Source organism: Coturnix japonica, chromosome 13, assembly GCF_001577835.2.
Source record: "Coturnix japonica isolate 7356 chromosome 13, Coturnix japonica 2.1, whole genome shotgun sequence".
NCBI classification, from domain to species: Eukaryota; Metazoa; Chordata; class Aves; order Galliformes; family Phasianidae; genus Coturnix; species Coturnix japonica.
Window position 1 is genome coordinate 14,437,997 of NC_029528.1, and position 19,282 is coordinate 14,457,278.

Below are 19,282 nucleotides of genomic sequence, written 5' to 3' on the forward strand. Positions count from 1 at the left end.
TAGCAAGCGAGAGGGGTGCTCATCTCTCTCATACTCCCCTTGAGTATTTGACACAAAGCAGGAGAGCGTTGTGCACATGTTCCCCCACAGCCTGTCCCCTTCTCACCCAGTGCAGGACAGCTTGGGGAGAGCCTGGCTGCTCCCTGCTCATTTCACAATCAGCAGCTTTGATCTCGTATGCGATTAAAAGAGGATAGTTCAGATGGATTAAATGAGAGCCACTTACATAATCTGTTTAAAATTCCAACAGAGCATATTCAAAGGGAAGGAGAGCACCACAAACTCCCACTTGTTTTGCAAGTTAGGTAGGAGTTTCATTACTGCTTTCCTACTCTTTGGGAGCTTGGGGCAGGTGACAGCAGTCACATCTCCCATGTGTGCCTATGAGAGAGATGAGAAAGCGAGGAGTGGAAGCAGGGGGCTGAGAGTGCCCAGGCTCTGCCAATGAGCAGCTGTCTGAGCTCTATAAAGGCTGACTGGTGGTATGATGGGGCTTGATATCTTGGGAAGGTGCTTGTTGTTATGGTCTGGGATGCTGCTAGGTGGCTCTTGGTCAAGGTATGTCTCTTCCCCTTGGCTTTGGGGGTGGAGCTGGGGCTGGAGAATGTCAGTGTGGTCCCTCTTGGGGTTGGGCAATTTCCAAGGGGAAGAGATGGGGATGAAACTCTTTAGATGCTGCTTGGAGGGATGGGAGGGAAGCTGAAGCTCCTTGCTCTCTGTGTGCTCAATGCAGGGACCTGTTCCAGCTGCATGCATGCTGAAGGGCTTGGGTGGCAGAGGATGGCAGTGCAGCCAGTAGAGCTGTAAAGGTAGCCTTGTAGATCCCTTGCAAGGTGCTCTGTGATTGTATGGGTGCTTTCCTGATGGATTGGGGGGATGCTGCTGCCAAACAAGGTAAGAAGAAAGAAAGTGGACATCTTCCAATGCAGGGATTGGGAGGGGGCTTGAATCATGAGCTGTGTGGCTGCTACTGTTGTAAGAATGGTGGGTGGCTATGGAAGCACAGATTGCCTCAGGGTGCTGGATGGGGATCCTGGAGATGGGGATAACTGGTAGGCTGGGCCACAGTGAGGTCAGATTTTGAGTTGAAAGCATAAAGAGGAGGAGCAGCTCAGTCCTTGCAGAAGTGTTACTGGCCTTTGGACCTCACTGATGTAGCAAAGGTGAGTAGGTGGCTGGCCAGCAGCTGGTAGAGGGTATGAAACCTTTCTATAGGATTGCTGCTAGGAGTATCAAAAAGAGTGCTCTTATACCCATCTGAACATGAAGGACATTGCTGTTGGACAGTATTGACCATGGGAGCATGAAGGTCTGGATCTCTCACCTGACTTGAGAAAACAAACTGTCAAAGGTATTTTGGCTGCTGCTGTTATGCTGTGGTTATGTTCATCTATTGGGCTGCAAATGTTAGAGCAGTGTTGCTCCATTAAGGCTGTGCTGCTGTGTTCACAGCCTGCGTGGCCTCCTTGTATTGGATGGACAGTGAAACAAGAATAGGGAATCTCCCACCAGTTGGCTGTAATTCATTCAGTGCCTTTTGAAAGGGGCAGAAAAGGGTGGCAACCAGTGCCTGGAACTGCTGAACACACAGGACTAGAGCTGAGATAGCTCATGGTGTGCAAGCTATGATGGTGTCTCTTGGAGTGAATGGAGTTGGTCATCACTGACAGTGGGGAAAGAAAAGTAGTAGAAAATCATCTTGCAATGTAGTGCTGTCTGAGGAGCCATCTTTGAACCCCTGAGCCCATCCCCAGGTACAAGCACTTCTCCAGCAGGATGCTTCCCACAAGTCTGCTGTTCACCCTGCATAAGCCTTCTGAGCAAACTCCTTTGCTGTTCAGTTTAGGACCTTGCTCGGAAAGAAGAAAGTAATGCAGGATCACAGAACAGAGCAGCGTGTCACTAATGAACATACAAAAGAGCGACTGCAACCAGAGAAAGCAAAGTGCTGGGCCCAGGCAGTGAAGGTTTCCAAAGTCTTGCATGAGTAGGAAGCAAGAAATCTGTTTACAGAGCTAATGCAGGGATGAAAGGGAGAAAATGAAGCTACAGCTTTTTATGGTGTGGCTGGAGGAAAAAGGAAGGGAAGCAATGCTGGCAGAAATAAAACTTGAAATGCAAGCAGCTGGTGCTGTAGTCATCATAGCTGGACATAAATGGCAAATAGCAAATGGGACTACGGAGATGTTTGGATTTGGGCTTTCTGGCATCTATGTAAACAGGGGGTTACTGTCAATAGCTCTGTCCATTAGGCTTGACTCTAGCTACAATAAGCAAAGAAAGCATGAGAAAATTATCTGAAAAGCAGAACTGGCTGAGTGGCCAGGGAAGCTGCACTCAGACCTCAGCACCTGGAAGAATAAGCTTGATCAGGGAAGTCTGTGTGTGCCTCATTATGCTGCACAGGGGTGCAGAACTGTGCTCTCCTGAAGAGAGCAGAGGGAGCTGTCTGGGGATCCCTTCAGGTCTTCTAGAGAAATGTTACATGTACATAAGGCTGATCTCTGCCTTGTGTGTATTCAGGAGTCCTCTGGATGCTGTGCCCTCCTGTGTACCTGCCAGGATGATTGACTTCTCAGGACAAATGCTCAACCCGATGCTGTGCTCTGCAACCCATGCTGCAGCTCCAACTCACATTTGACCCTCAAGTTAATGTGTGTTGCCCCTTGGCACGCTGTACCTCTGTGTCTCAATCATCTCCCACATTCTGTGTTTGAACGCTTGCATAGATAGTCTCAAAAGCTGCCAAACCTGGGAAACAGTCTCGAACTGATTAGCTTTCCCTGTCTGTTCCTTTATGGCCACCAGGTTCTCAAGGGCTGCTGAAAGTCAGCAGATGTTTGCTGAAATGGGCTCCAGATCTGTTCCTACTCTTGTTATTCACAATCTGTATAGGAGCTGATGTAACCTAATACTTGCAACGGTGCCTGCAAGCATAGTGGAGGGACTCTCACATATGCCATTGAACAGCATCATTTTCTTTATAAAAAAATAAAAATCCTTGGAGCTCCTTTCTGAGCTCTAATCCTGTCCTCCCACGTGCATGTAGTCTCTCCTAGCTTCTTTAACAAGCATCCTCAGCATGGAAACATCTGGGTCACCAGCAGAAAACGGAACACATCCAACTGAATACTGGGCAGAGATGTGCTTTGGAGAAGACTCCTTCACGTCTTTCCTCTCTGACAATGAGTCATCTACAGTTTCTCTGCACACCCAGCTTTCCAGCAAGCTTTGTGCTGCTGCTGCTGTACTCCACTCTTCCTGAATATTATTCATGTGTGCGCATTTGCTTGCAAGGGCTTATTGAAAGATTGAGAAAAGCCACACTAAAATCAGTGCATTGGCATCATCTGCTGCTACTGCTTACCTTGCTGCTTCTAACAGCTGTGGTAATCAGTAAAAATGAGACACAAAGACTTGAATGTGAAAAAGTCCATAGTAGACTCTTTTTTTTTTCCTAAACAGCATCTGCATCAAAGTGTTACAAAAATGAATGTAACTCCGAAAAGAGAATTCCTACAGAATGCCTCCCTTTATTTGACCACGAAATCTCAAGGGGCCTCTCCTAAGAAGCCTTCAAATATCTGCATCGGGCACTTACTAGTCATACATCCTCTCAGCTATCATACCAAAGTAATTTTCTTTTCTCCAAATTTCATCTTAATGGTGGTTTATAGCATATGTTCAGTGTTATTCATTAGCTCTGGGTAAATAAACCTAAAAATGAGGGAGAAACCCACAGTAAATATGATCAGCAAAAGGCTGCTTTAAGGAAGATTCGAGGAGAAGCGAAGCAGGAGATTTTCTCCTTTGGCCATTAGTGTGTTGTTTGGAAATCACTCAGCCATTCTTGTTTACTTTTCCTGACAGAATTATGTGATTACACTACATTACTATCCCAATTTACGGTGGAAAGGTGATGGCTGGAGGGTGCTTAGGTAGGGATTATGATCAGAGAGTTGACACTACTTGTGGAAGGTGAGATTTTGTGCGTGGTGAGGGCTGAGCTCTGGTGCTTTGATGTGGGTCCCCTTCACTTGGGTGCTCACACAACAGCATGAGGGCAGAGGTGGCACATCCATGGGCATGGCCAAGTGGGAAGGAGCCAGAAATCCTAAGTCACAGTGCTGGCAAAGAGAATCTAACAGTAGTTCTTTGCAGATTGAGAAAGCAGCAGTGAAAGCTGTAATTAGATTTGATGTGGTCCAGCGTCCTGCTGTGATGGAGATGATCCAAAGGCAGCTCTGGAGCAGTTGAGAGCTGCCAATGAGGTGCACTGCATCTAGCCCAGAGCTTAGTGCTGCTCCCCTGGGCATTGGCATAAAGAATTCAGAATGCAGGGCAGGTGATATGAAGAGTCATTGTGGACTTGGGCAAAAAATGGGGGAGGCAAAAGACAAGGATGAGACAAAGCATGCATGTGTTTTGGAGGGGGTAGGAGGAGGAGCAGCACAGAACATCAGTTGCTGTAGCAGTGCCCTTCTGGGCAGCAGGTCACAATTATCATTCAATTTCTGGAGCAGGAGGGTGCAAAGGGGTTTGCTTGGATCCTCTCCCTACTTGTAGCAAAGAAGCTTCAGTTGTGCACCCGCCCTCGGGGAGGATGAGACAAGTAGGGCCCACCAACACCCTCCCTTGCATAGGGTCTTCCACTGTGATGCAAATGAGCTCTTAAATGGGGAGGCTGAGCTTTGTCCCATTGAGATACTTGCTCAGTCCTATGGTATGTGGATGGAAATGGAGCTAGGATGTGAACTATGGTGGTAGGCTCCTAGTCGAGCTCTGTAAAGAAATAACCTTTCCCATTCACTTCTTCACATGCAGAGACTCAAATTACCCTCAAAGAGCTTCTTCAGTTTTCTTATCCTTCAGAGCTTCCCAGAGCCAGGATCAGTGCAGGCAGTGAGTGAAATTGCTTGCAAATAGCTCATTTCCCAATAATTAAATCCATTGTTCTGTAACAATGCTGTGGATTTTTGAAGATATTATTATTTTTTAAATGATTACATGCAAACATATAATTTGATCTCTCCCATTTAAAAGCACATCAGGAGATCTTGTCAGCGAATTATTGTGGAAGAGAGAGTGGGAGAGGTAGGTTATAGCTGGAATATCATCTACTGCCTAGACAGAATTAATTTGTAGAAAGATGCGAAGTTAGAACACTAATTTGCAGTATTTATTCCCAGAGGTCAAAACATTACTGCAAAGAGTGGCTGTAATGTGGGATTTCAGAGAGTGCTCAGGCTTAGCAGGAGCAATCCCTTGGGCACCTGCTGCAGCACACCTGCTCACCTATTGCAAAGCTATGAGGTGGGTTGTTCTGCTCTTGCCACGAAACCCCTCAAGGAGAGTGTTTAATGCACGATTCCTTTTGTTTTAATTGCGTTTTCTTTCTGCCTGCACAGGGAAGCCAATCTGTCTTTCTGATCCCAGCGTTAACAAATCACCCTTAGCCATGAGAATGAAGGAGCGAGGCTGGGAAGGTGAAGACATAGAAAGGAAAGGTGGGGGAGACCGATGGCCAATTAGCCAATACTATGATCATTAGGGAGGGGCACTGCATTTCAATTAATTAGATCTTGAGCCCTGTGGAAGTCCAGGGAAACAGTAAAATAAGGTTCTGTAAGCAATAACTTGCATTTAATCTCCTCTGAGTTCCAAGGCTTGTCTTCCCTTAGTTAAATTACCTCAAAATGCCAGCGGGTGGTAAAAGCTGGGGGTATCTACAGACGTATGATTTGTGACAAAATGCTGTTGATACTCAAAGAAAGTTTTATAATGAGATTAGGAAGCTGATAGGAGTTCTTGATTATCTCCCCAGGCTAATACTGAAAGAAATCTTTATTCACAGAATCAAATGACACTGTATTTCTGAGGCTGGATGAGGAGCTAACAAAAGTCTAGAAGTAATATTTGTGGTTTTAGCACGATAAATCAAAGGGGTAGCCTGGCTTGGGAGGTTTGGTATCTCTCATTGGCCTCTAACTCATTATGAATGTCCTTCTGAAATGACTACCCCTCTGCTATAGCCAGACCTTACGTTGAGGTGGGGACCATAGGGCTCTGGGTTAACACTGAACTGGATCAATATTTTCTCTTAACGTTTGAGTGTACGCAGCCTTTCTGGAAAGCAAATGAGTGTAGCCTGACTGAATAGTTATGGAAAAGTGGTGGAAAGGGGTCTGTGGGGAATTTATTGGCCCCATCTCCAAGTTCTTCCAGATCCCTCTGGATGGGAGCTCTACTGTTTGCTATGTCAGTCATCCTCTCTAATTTGGTACTGTCCACAGATCTGCTGAGGGTGCACTCTGTCTCATCACCCAGGTAGCTGATGAAGATATTGAACAATATCAGCCCCAGTATTGACCCCTAAGGCACTCTGCTTATTACTGGCTGCCAACCAGATGTTGAACCATTGATTACCACACTTTGAGCCTAGCAGCCCAGCCAATTTTCAAGCCATCTAATAGTCCTTTCATCCAGCTCGTACTTCCCCAGCTTCCAAATGAGAATGCTGAGGGAGACAGCGTCAAAAGCTTGATCAACCTGGCTTCGTTGAATTAAGGCCAAGTCTGAGGTTATTAACTGAAACAGCAGACATGCCTACACAACCAAATGAAGGAGTGATTGCAGTGTCTGCTGCTGTAACCGTGATGGCTCTAGGGCACAGTAACAATAGCATTAACATGGGTATTAGCTCCTGCTAACAAGCAAAGTAAAAGCTCCTGAGGAATTGCACTTACGAGTGCTGCTTTCTTGCAGAAGCTGAAGTCCACACTCCTGCATCTTTGCTGTTTCTGTTCCGTGCCAGGTTGGTGGAGAGAGGATGGGCACGCCAGTGCATGCAGCAGCAGCAGCTGGTTTTGCTGTATAATCACACCTAATAATTTTGTGCTGACAGAGCTGGCTTCTCAGAAACACGGGGAAGCAATTAAAAACTGTATTTGAAATCATTACACAAAGACAAACCTTGTGCCTTCTGCTGCTACAAGGCCCTTGAATGGGTGAACAAATGAGTGGGGAGATAAAGAATTCAGATGAGAAAGTAAGACATTTTGGTATTTATCCACTCGTTTGTGATTTCCATGTTCACATGCATTATGGATGCTGTGTCTGCCTATTCAGATGGAGTAGTGCTGCCAGATATATTATGGTGATAAACAAAGAAGAAAACATTTAATTGACCCAAAGTGACTATTGCTGTTGGTGTCAAATGCATGAGAACAAAGCTGGTCAACTTGAATCAAAAATCCTCAGCTGGTAGAGACGTTTTAGTAAGGACTTGAGACAGCTGCATGGTGCAATTTCTCTCACTAATGATTCTTAAATTAAGAAATTAACCCCCTTCCACAAGCATTTGGATTGTGCAGGAGTGGGAGACAGTAACAAAAATTGGACTGGAGTCCACAGCAATCGTAACCACAGCTGGTGCCAGCAGTACTTATCTTATTTGAGCCCCAGTATTTGCAGAAATGAAGCACTCCAGGCTGCCAGTTTTGGTTCCTTTAGAGAAGGAGCAGACCCCAAAGGAAATGGTGAACCTTGTATGCTGCAGTGTGTTTGCCAGTTGTGCTGGGCTTGCCTGGAGGTTTTGCTTTGTGCTTGCACTGGGTTAAAGTCAGTCTTCAATAGCCCATCTCCTATCATCAGCCAGATCAAATCTCTATTGCTGGAACACCTCTGTGCAAATCTGAGCCAGAAAACATAGCATAAGTCGTATGTCTGCTGCTGGCTTTATGGCATCAGTGTTTGGTATGGAGTGCCACAGAATAAGGTCTGGGCTGGCTGCTCACCTGTGTCAGGGGGTTACCTCTGGATATCAGTCTGGGTCAGGGGGCACATGGCCCGGGATAATGGGGAAAAAAGGAGAGACAAAGGAGTGAAGGAAAAAAAAGGAAGGGGATGCCGTCTCTCCCCTCTGGGAACCCAAAATGCCCCAAAAGGTGGTAACACGGAACCAGGACATGAACTCTTTAACTGCCACTGTTCTGCATGATGTTCTGATGTGGAATACCAACACCAAAAAGCACAAAACCACAACGATCTGTCAGTATTATTATGGAAAGCAACCAAGGCTTGTGACTTAATTTGACGTTGTGGAGCGAGCTCCTGTTGGATCAGTTCATCACAGCATTGTAGAGCTGGGGTATTACCCCACCAGCATTAGCAGCCCCAGTGTGGTGTTTGTTATGTTGTCTAACTATGACCTTGCCAAGCTATTTGCTGCTGTGAATGGAGAAAGCTTCAGTTGGGTACGCCTCACATCAGCATCAAGGCTTGGTGCAATGGCTGTGTGGATGAAGGATTCCATGACACCTTGTTCATGGGAACATGAACAATACTTGCAGTGCAGCTGGGGGTGCAGGAGGCACAAAGAGGTTCCTGTAGCCCTCACCTAAGCGTGACCATTCATTGCAGGGCTGAGCTGAGCTTTGGTCAGATTTGATTGCTGGGCCCTGGGATTCAAGTACTCATTAGCGGTCATGTTGCAGACCCATTGACTGCTGTCACTGCCTTTGGTTTGCCTACCTTTGAGCATGAGCTCCAGATGACTGAGGTCAAGATGCTGCAATCCTACAGAGCTTCAAAGCTTCTGGGGAATCTGTAAATGTTCACAGGTCTTGGACTGCATCCATAGATTTTCTTTAAAAGGCTGTTGTGAGGTGTTTTTTTTTTTTACCACTTCATATTAATGTTCTTTCTAAAGCCATTCAGAAAGAATTGATGCCTGGAGATATTCTCTTCGGCTTTTGCTGGGTGTTCATCTCCTACCAACAAGAGTGAGCTGCTTTTGTGCGTGTGATCTTGTCATAGATTGCTTTTGCCCTGTCGCAGGAAACATCCTTGACTTCAGGATTCACACTCATCCCCTCCCCCTCCTGTAGGATCTTTTTCTGTGCGTAACTGGCTTTATTTCTTTCCTTCGTGCTTTATTCCAAGAGTTCTCACCTGTTCACTGGTTTTAACAGTTCTGTCGTATTTGGAGAGATTCAGAAAGAGCAAAAGTTCCCCAACCACAAAACCTTTGATATTTCCAGCCATTCCCTCATTTCTATCTAGGTCAGCACCTGTTTGAGGTGTGATGCTCAGCACATGGTGAGCTGCTTTCTGGTCACCTTGTGCAGTTCACCTGAAGCTCAGCACATTGTTTGCTGTGTCAGACAGGGCTGAGATGCTAAAATATATTGATTACTTCAAAAAGCTACGGCATAAGTTCTTCTTGTTTTGTAATTTCCTCTTCCATATCAGTGCTTACAGTGCCTTGCCTTGAAGTGCTAAGATAAGTTTAGTTATCTTTGGAGTCTTAGATCTATACTTCACAGTAATATTAAGATTGAACTATTTCCACTGAATAATGCTCACAGAGGTGCCTTTCTGTAATCCATATTGCATGCAGGTATCATTTGAAACACTCTGAAAGGTGCTGACTATTTCTCTCTCATTTTTGCTGGGGACGGTGGCTCATTGCCTCTGCTCCACGTGTGCAAGCTTCCCTCGGGTTGCATGGTGAAGTCAAGCTGATTAGTTCTCTCAGGGGTGGATAATGGCAAAATTATTGGAAGACAGGCTACTTTAGAGATGCCAGGCAAATGGGTAATAGTGGAACCACTGGGGCTTTAATTTATTTTCCACATTATCCTGATAAATTTAGGAAAGAAGAGAGCTTGGTGCATTGCATCCTTGTTTTCTGCGTTGAGGAGCCCAGGATGGCTCTGATTGCTTTGTCTGCTGGAACCAGTTGTCCTGTGCTCTCTGACTTTGCAGCTCTGTGCTCTGCTTTCCCATTGGCCTCTGCCCTGCAGCCTGTTCCCATAGGGTACAGTCCTGCTTTATTCCTACACCTACAAGACCATCACAAAACATAACACCCCACCCCTACAGAGATCCCTTTGGAAGCCTCTTGGCTTTCTGCTCCTTTCCTCTCCTGTGAGTTGTTCCATCTGCTTCTGGAGTCAGCCTGTTTTTCCCATTTCTGAGACCTTTTCATCATCTTTCAGGTAGGTACCACTGCTGTTAAGCTCACCCATACAACCACATGCTTTTGCTCAAAACTGCAGTCTCCTTTGAGTCTGGAGAGGTGAGCCTGTTTTGATTGACTCTCTTGACGTAGCTCCCTTCAGTCGACATTGAGGAGCCAGCTTTGCCTGCCTACGTTTTATCTTCTCTTTTTTTTTCAAATTCTGGATAGAAATGATATGTTGTCTTAAATCCTTGCTGACTACTTAAAATTCTCCCACATCTTTGGAGTGTTTAATTATTCCCCTTCAGGAGCGGGTTTAAATTGACTGACTTCCTTTAAGGCTGTGATTTCACATGTAATGGCAGGGCTGCTTAAATTATTACAGGCTGTCTCCCTCCTTCAAGCAGCTGACTGACCTGGGGAATGAAGCACTTCAAAACCAACACTTTCTTTCCCAGCTGGGTTAAATCCAACGGGCTCCCTCACCCCTGTGCCCATCCACGTGGTGCAGCGGGAGGGATGCGGAGCATCCTTTGGCATATGGTGGTGGCATGAAGCGTGGGTGGTATTTTGGTCTGGATTTTGTCTCGGGCTCCTGTTCTCCTGGGGGACTGCTGATGTTCATTAGCAGCTAATTGGTGCTGGTGAGCTGTGACTCTTTACCCCATAGTTCTACAGCTACTCTGGCAGCAGCAGCTGATTCTTAATTGCTAAGTCTGAGTGAAGCTGTGGGTTCACAGAGATTGCCCAAGCTCTGTTATCTGCCTTTGCCTGACAATTACACGTAGTTTTGATTAGTAAAATTTTGATGGGTTTTACTGTTCTGTTTCTTTGATGTTGCGAGAAAGCTTTAGCAGCGCTGCTGAGCCGCTCCCGTGAAGTGTGCCAATGTTATTGAGGCATGAGGAAAATGGGCTGGAGCTGCTCACAGAGACACTTTGCAAACCAGATTCTGTTCCTGATGGTCACCACCTGAAGGAGAAATGGTGGGTGGGAGGAGCAGGCTAATTTTTCCCATCGTCCATCTCGACCCAGTAGCTCTCCCCATCCCTCACTGTGCTGTTCTTTGTTCCTCACCCTGTACTTCCTAACACTTGATCTGTCTGGGTTTTTCTTTGTGCTCTTGGCTGGTATTTTCAAAGAGCTTGCTGTCACAGCCCTGGCACAGTGATGTTTCTCAGGGATGCTGGTCAACCTGCAGAGTATTGGCAGGTGGGAGGTTCAGCTCCCCATGTGCATTGCTTCCTCCTTCATTTCTAGTTGTTCCATCTTATTTCTCAGGTCTGGTGTTAGTGTAGAGGCTGTCTTCTCTAAATCTTGTTCAAAGAGGGAGGTTTGCTCTAAATCTTTGCCTTTCCATAAGTCTGTTACCATCATCTGTCCTACTGGGCGACGACACTGAGTCCCCATGACTTGCTCATCCACAGTTCCTGGCTCTTTCCCACTATCTTTTCATGTGCCACTGGCCAGAGCTTCTTTTGCTCTGGGTGAAGTTTCTCCCCCAGCTGAATCAGGTCCCAGCACTCACCCACGGGGCTGGGTTCACCCATGGGGCTGGGCATCCCACTGCATCCCTTGGCTGCATCTGAGCTTCCCATTGCAGTGAAGCTCACCTGAGGCCAGGCCATTTCCCCAGCCAGCATGGATGGGAGGAGTGAAGCATCAGTACATGCAGTGAGGTAGAGGCTGAGCATCTTGGAGCTTATTTTGTTGTTAATGTCTCATTATCCTAATTTTCATGATTTTGCCTGTGCTGCTGTCACCTCCCTGCAGGGTCAGGGCCCGTACATGCAGCTTCTCTGCCAACCTGTACAACATAAACCTTGGGACTAACAGCCCAGTTGCTTAAATGTGAGAGTTTGTTTCGTGTCATGTTAAATTTGTGAAATCCAGCTACAAGGTGCTAAACCTTCTGAATTAGATGAGGGATTCTTTTGGTAATCGTGGTTTTCTCTGTAACTTGTGAATTCTGTAAGCTGTTTTGTCTCGCTATACCTTTAATAGCCAAAACCATTACAGAACTGGGAGAAACCTGAATTCACTCCAGCAAATGCCACTGGGGATTACTAGAATTCAAAGGATCCTTCTTGGAAGTGTTCTGCAGGCAAAGATCAGCCATGTTTTGGAGGAACAGCGAATGAGGTGGAAGCTTTCTTATCTGCATCTCTAGCTGCAGCTCTCCTTGCTTGGCAAAGGGGCTCTGACCTCCTCTTTGCTTTACACCAGCAGCTGTCCTGCTTTTCTGCATTCCTCCTCATGATCCTGCTATCTCGTGGTGTTCCTGACTCCTTGCCCCAAATAAGAACTGGGGACAGGTCGGTCCCCCACTGCTCCTCAGGTCTTGCCTAGATGCAGAGCTGGGATTTGGCTTCAGGGAGGAAATGCAGACCAATATAGCTCAAGATGAATCATAAAATAAAGACTGAGAATTTTTGAGGAAAATAAAACACATTTTTTGGCTCTTCTTTGCCCTTGCAGGCACTGTATGACTGGTCTCATGGCATTCCGATGCCAATAGTTGGCTTGGATGAGCAGCACTGCTCACTCAGTGTAGGGAAGGAATCCCTCCTGTTTTAATGGTTAACATGGGGAGGAGGCATAGTGTTGTCTTCCACCTTCCTTGGCCTGGACCAGGTCTGTAAGGGGGATACTCAGCAAGCTGAAAAAGGAAGAATATTGCTGAGACAAGTCTGATCCCCTCACCTCTGCAATAGAGGCCATTATTTGGAGAGAGCATTAATAAACACTTTCCCCAGTGCCAGCGACTTCCTCCAGCAATCCCTTTGCTTAAGGGCTAACCTGGCAGGAGATCCCACAGGTGGGAGTGCAGGAAGATCCTCACCCTGAGGAAATAACACACTTCCTTTCCAGCCAAAGCCGAGGAATACAATCGCTCTATTCTTCCTAATTGAAACGGAAAAAACGCTGCCATATCAGCCCATCAAAAATCTTGCGAGCTTATCTCTTATTAATTTACTGTTGGAGATGCACCCTGGAACGTGAATAAAAATCTGAACGAGATTGTTTGAGGTAATTCGCAGGTTTTGATTTAAAATTTTACCTTTTTGTTTGAATTTGTTGTTGCGGGGCTGGGTGACACTTTGAAGATGATGCCTCATTTTAGTTGTTACAGATCCTCTGAGTGTGAAAATGAACGGAGACTAAGTGTAATGTTGCATGTAACTGATCTGCGTTTCGGCTGAGTCCAGAGAGCTTCTCCAACGTGAAACTGGGTTGGTAGCACACAGGCTCCGTGGAGCTGCAGAGTGGAACTCCAGCAGGGTGGCTGCTAATCCTAAAAGGAGCAGGTCCTTGAGCATTGAATGGAGGAAGCCCCGAGGTGTGACAGTGGATTAGCAAAGTCAAGGTGGTTTTTATTGTCAGATGTGCTGCTGAGGAAGTATTGAATGGGCCCCGTGCATGCTTTTGTCTGTATAATTGCAAGGCTTCAGCCTGACTTAGTCATCAGCAGTCCTGGATTTGCAGCAATGTGGAATACCTGGAGTCAGACTCTGCAGCCTTCAGTGCTGGGTGTGGTTGCCCTTGGTTTGGTGCAGGATGCGGCGTTGCATTGTGTGATGGGCTGAGATCAAATGGCCTCAATTTGTGCCGCAGGAGCTTCAGGTTGGATATAAATCGTTCACAAAAAGGTCAGTGAGCTCTTGGAATGGGCTGCCCAGGGAGGTGGTGGACTCACTGTGCCTGGAGGTGCTCAATAACTGTGGAGGCAGTGGTCATGGTGGGGCTGGGTTGGTGGTTGGAGTTGGTGATCTGAAATATCATTTCCAACCTTAACAATCCTTTTGTCTTACAGGAGGAAGAGCAGGAAGGCTGGTTCCTGGTTTGGTACTTCAAGATGCAGTGGGGGAGTGGTTTTCTCATTGTTTCTTCTAAGAACTGATCTGGTTTTTGTTCAAAACCCACCTTTGCCTCAGGGAAGCTGTATGTCACCGGCTGCCCCTGATGTTGCTCCCTGATGAACCAGAACTGCGGGCAATGGAGATGAATCTACCTCTGCTGGGATAATTGTAGTAGATAAGAGAATTGGAGCCTCCAGCTCAGTTGAAGAGAGAGAAGTGCTCGGTTGTGACTTGGAGACGGGAGGCACGGCATGCAGCCAGCATGGGGAGCAAGAACCAGCTTGCCCAGCCTGGATCCTGATGGCTCTTTCCATGCATGCACCTCCTTTGACAGCATGTGCTTTCCAACCAGTAGGGTGGGGAGGAAGAAAATGGGAGCTGGAATGTGGGCTCCACAGCAAGAGCTCAAAAACATCATGAGAACTCTCAGGAATGTGAGGTGGGAGGGGAAAGATTATCTGTGTTATTATTTAATACCTGTAGCTCCATGACCCAGCAGGTCTGTGTGCTCCAATATTTCCTCCATCCATCTGCAGGAGCTGTGTTGTGTGGTCACCTCCTGGAGGGGATTTGTGTGGGGTCACAGTGGAAGGGGGGGAAGCAACAGCGTGCTTTTCATTTCTGCTGGCAGTTTTTGCTAGACACAGATTGCTGTGAGCTGCAGCAAAGGCAACGTGGTAAAACAACTGAGACTGAATGTGTGGATCTGCTGCTTTTTTGGTTGGCAAGGGGAGGAACATGCTACTTTGCACCAAGTGGGAATGTGGACATTGTCCTCTGTTGTTGTTTTTCCTTTCCAGCCTGGCACAGCAGCCTGTTGATGCCCATTGGGAAATGGCAATGACTGGACTCAGCACCCAGCAGGTACTGGGACTCTCTGTGCTCCCCATCGCCATGCAGTGTAATGCTCTGTGCACCCCACGTTGCTGCTCTGCCTTCACTTCAGATGCAGCTCTGACTCATTTGAACTCACTGAGCACCCGTGGGTGTGCACCCGAGGGTTGCTGCTGCGTGGTGTGGAGCCTGAGGGCTGCTTCCCTTGCAGACAGAGGTGTTGCTTGCTCTCCTGCCTTACTGTCTGCTAGGATGGGAAGCAGGAACGATTTAAGGTACCTCAAAAAGGAATTGGATGACCTGAGCTCCAAGCAGAGATTGTATGAGATTTATTTCTAAAGGATAACTTGAAACGTTTAGCAACGCTTTGTTTTATCTTCCACTTTGACACAAATTGTCATTGTGCAGTAATGGGGAGAAGCAATAAAGGCTCTCTGCATTTCCTGCTCTGCACAATGACCTGCAGCACCTTTTCTTGTCAAGATTTTGAATGCAAAGCTTTGTGGAGGACAGAGCCCGGCTTGGGTGTGAAGTCCAAATCCAGACAACATGAGATGCAAAGCTAAGGCAGCAGAAGGGGTGCAGGGTTCTGGGGTACCACGGTGCCCATCAGTTGTGTGCGGGTGACAGCATGGGCTGGGTGCATGGAGGAAGGGGGCATGGGTGTGGGCAGAGCAGCAGTGTTGGCAGCTGGAGAAGCTTCCCAGCAGGGCACGGGGTTTTGCAGCACTTGCAGCTATTTCCCAGTGCCCTTCTGTGCTCTCACCACCTGGCTCTGGCGCACGGCAGCTGCAGTGCAGCCCCTTTACAGCTGTTTGCATAAGACCTGCTCATCACTCTGTGCTCCTCTCCCTGCCCTTGCCACAGCAAAATAGCTCTCTGGGTGGTGATGCGTGCCCATCTCCTCAGCTGTGTGGCTTTGTGCAGAGCTGCCAATGCTTTTCAGGCAAGAAAAACTGCTTTGAGGAAGTCTGGCTCTGCTGTCGTGGGTATCGTGTGGTGGGCTCTGGTGACAGAGTGCTGTTCCCAGGTGAAGTGGTTGTATACAGAGATCTGATGGAAGATTGAGCATAAAGATCTACAAAGAGGTAAAAAAAACCCCAAACACCTGAAAAAGCCCATAGATAGCCCAGTTCCTGTCAATGGAGGATGGAGATATGGTGTGGTCTGTGGGTGAGAGCAGGGTAGTGGGATAACGGGGAGCTCAGTGAGCACGTGGGTGTGGGCAGAGTGCCTGGCCCAGCATGGACTAAACCCATCCGCCTCTTCAGCCTTAGCTTCAATCAGCAATGTGCTTCTGCTCTGTATAAGCAATTAGCATCACGTGGCTGTGGTGATTTTCATCTGGCACCTGCATCCCGAAGCCAATTTAGCATGAAAATGCTCAGTGTGTAAACACAAGGAGAATAGCCTCTTAGCTCCTGGGCCCTCTGTCCTTGGTGTGACATTCACTATTTACAAAGATTGGGGCTTTTTGTTTTGTTTTCCACCGCAGCAGGAAACCACACAGATTTCTCTGAACTCAAAGCATGATGACTTTTTTTGATGACCAAAATGACCGCTTCTGCTCGACTAATACTGGACAAATATTGACTCATGGCTACTACAAGTTGGTTCCTTCACTGATGAATGCTCAAGGCTACTTGGATAAACAAATGATTTCTCATGAATATTCTTAGTTTAGCACATCCCTAGAATAATAATGCGTCCTGTGTATATCCACACTGTGCTTCTTTTTCCCTCTTGACAGTTTGAGGTGACATTGTGTGAAACTTTGTTAGCACAAAGAACGAGTGTCCCATTGTGGTTGGCTGGATGTTAGGAAGGGGTTGTTTTTACTCATTAGGAATGGTGATGCAGTGGCACAGGCTGCCTGGGGAGGTGGTGGGATCACCATTCCTGGGCATGTTCTGGAAACATGGAGATGTGGAACTGCTGGATGGTGGGGATGGTTTGGTGGTTGGGCTGGGTGATCTTAGTGGTCCTCTCCAAACTTCATTCCTCTGTCATTCTCCAGCACAAGGGTTCAGCTGCACAGTCCTTGGTGTCTGCTTGACCGTGAGCAGTAGCCTGTAATTTTATATATGAGAGGGGGAGACACAGTGAAGACCTGCTGAAACGATGGGGTTGATGTTCCAGGAGCTCCACAGCATGGAGAGGTGATGGGGATAAAACCAACACAATAGTCCTGCTTTCCAAATATTGAGCTGCAACCCTAAAATCTGAACACTTGGGCCAAGGCAAACATTGCCAGTTCTACTGTGAACCCTGGCAGGGAGGCTTCCTGTCGTTCATTTCATCTTCCCTCCATTGAAACAGCGATGCATCTCATGGTTGGTCAGCTTTGGAGCAAATGGTTTTCCTTAATGTGAAGTCACTAAGCACCCGGGGACGTCTTCTGCTCCTCTGATGACAGCAGGACCATTAGCTTCGTTTTGCCGCAATCAGTTACTCCACTTCAGTGTGGCTGGAAACATCAGCGCCCTGCGTTGGCATTGCCTTGCAGACACTTTGCATTGATATGAATGGCCCCACAACTGTGAACTGATGTGTAGGTGAGGCTGTTAAAATAATTTAGCGTAAGCTAGTAAGTAGAATGAAGTATTCCAGAACAGCTCTTCCGGAATAGCTCCCTGCAATGAACGTTCAGGTCCAGAATAAAGAGCCACTTAATTCTGGAATAATTACTCTAATTATTTTCAATGACTCCTTTCTCAAATTCTGTGAAGTGTCTAAAAATGGTGTGTGTCCCCGTCACCCCGAGGAGATCTCACTGCTTCACAGAGCTCACACTAGATGAAGTTACCGACTCCCCCAGGCAGCCTGGTGGTTTTTTAATCCATTTACCGTGTTTTGATTCCATGGTGATAAGGACTTTATAAATGCTAATTGATAAATGAGATAGAGTTTATATTGGCTCATCCAGGGCAGAAATAGTCAAATGCATACAAAACTGCTATTATTAAAGAACAAGGCAAGACTTTCTGTTCTGAAATCGATGCACTGAATAAACTTGGGGAAAATGGTTCTTTAGTTGTGCCACTGGTGGATGCTCTGAGCATCTGGCAGCTCCAGTTCATATCCATCTGGAGAGGGTGGATGGCCCAGAAACCATTGAGGAACAGCTGGTGGGTGTCTGGTAGCCAGAGTTACTATGGTCATGATCATGTGATTTTAATCATTCCTTAATTTTTCTTAATTTGATCATATTTTGTTTTTAACTCCCATCCTCTACCAGCCCAGCAGCCTTTCAGGCACCAGGCAGAGCTTACCACACATCCAGACTGTCCTGGTAGCATTGTGTTCCACCATCTAATGGTGCTTCATTTACAATCAGGATGCTGGGAGTTTTCAGCTGCTTTCACTTTCTACTTATTTATATATTTCTTTTTCTCAAGCAAATTGCCTGCTTTAACTCCTGCCACATTAGCAGCCTGCCTGTGAGAGGTGTGCTGCTGCTGCTTAAGGAAACGGATGGCTCATTGTGCCAGCTCACCAGAAATCATGTTTATAGCCATAAAAATGCACAAAATTAATGCTGCTGTGGGCTTGCTGTATGCTTTAACAGGAGGGGAAGAAAAAAAACCAACAACAACAACACAAAAACACAAAAAACCCCTGCAAAGATTATGAAACAGATTTGCAAAATGAAAAACCAGCACCTCCCCCATGGCACCAGGAGCCTTTGGCTCCATGTTTTACAGGTTGCAGTGGTCATTTCCCCATCCCTCCCCAGGCAGCAGCACTGCCCAGATACGGACATGACCATATCTTTGCCCAGTGAGGTGTAGTCTCTGTGAGCCAGTGCAAAGCACAGTGGGGTAGGGATGCTCATAGCACATAGTCCCAGTTCCCAGTAAGCACCATCACTGGTACCAGGAGAGCCTGGGGCTCTTGGGAGGTGAGCATCCTGCTGAGCTTTTGTACAGCTTCCTTCCTTTTCTTGTCTAGCCAAGCATGGCTGTCTCTTCAGCCCATGCGAACAAAGACTCCCTGATGCTCGAGTGTGTCAGCAGAAGCACACATCAGTCCATTTTTCCCTATCTGGGAGGAATGCAGTGCTCCCTGCCTTGTTTTCCTCCCGTTCTGGTCCTGCACCAGGCAACAGACATTGGTAATTAATTGCCTCTGTTGCTTTTTAGCTGCAGTTGCTTGCTGGAGCCATGGTATAAAAAAGAGAAGTTAAATTCATGTCTTAGTCCCGCCATATGATTCCCTTTATCTTGCAAGATACGGTCTGAGCACAGCACTCGTCGCATCCTCCAGACGTCGGGCTGGGAGCCGGAGTGGCACTGCTGCTATTTTTGCCAAGTGCTGACATTAGCCATGCTAAAAAGAGAAGGCTGCCTAAGACCCAGCAGGATGCTCAGCTCCAGGTGTGCGCTCTCTGCCTGTGGCTGGGGATGGTGGGGGTCTGAGCACAGCACGGAGTGGTGGGACAGACTCCAAGTGCTCACTGGGGGTGGGGATGATCTTCCTTGATGGTTCGCTTGCCCTGATGCAAGAAAGGAGCTGTGCCAGAGGGGCTGTGCTGAGGGTCAGCGTCCCATGAGGAGGATGGGAGGGCAGGCAGAATTCCTTCCATTTCCAAACGTTTGGGCTGAAACTTTGGGTTTCACCTTTG

The 19,282-nt window shown here is 47.0% G+C and overlaps 1 long non-coding RNA gene across 1 annotated transcript; it reads left to right on the plus strand.

Moving 5' to 3' along the window:
• Positions 1 to 381: 381 nt before the first annotated feature.
• Positions 382 to 17,638, plus strand: LOC107320499. Its single transcript, XR_001558284.2, has 2 exons — positions 382 to 558; positions 13,779 to 17,638. It is a non-coding gene; the product is annotated as an uncharacterized LOC107320499 (long non-coding RNA).
• The last annotated feature ends 1,644 nt before the right edge of the window (positions 17,639 to 19,282 follow it).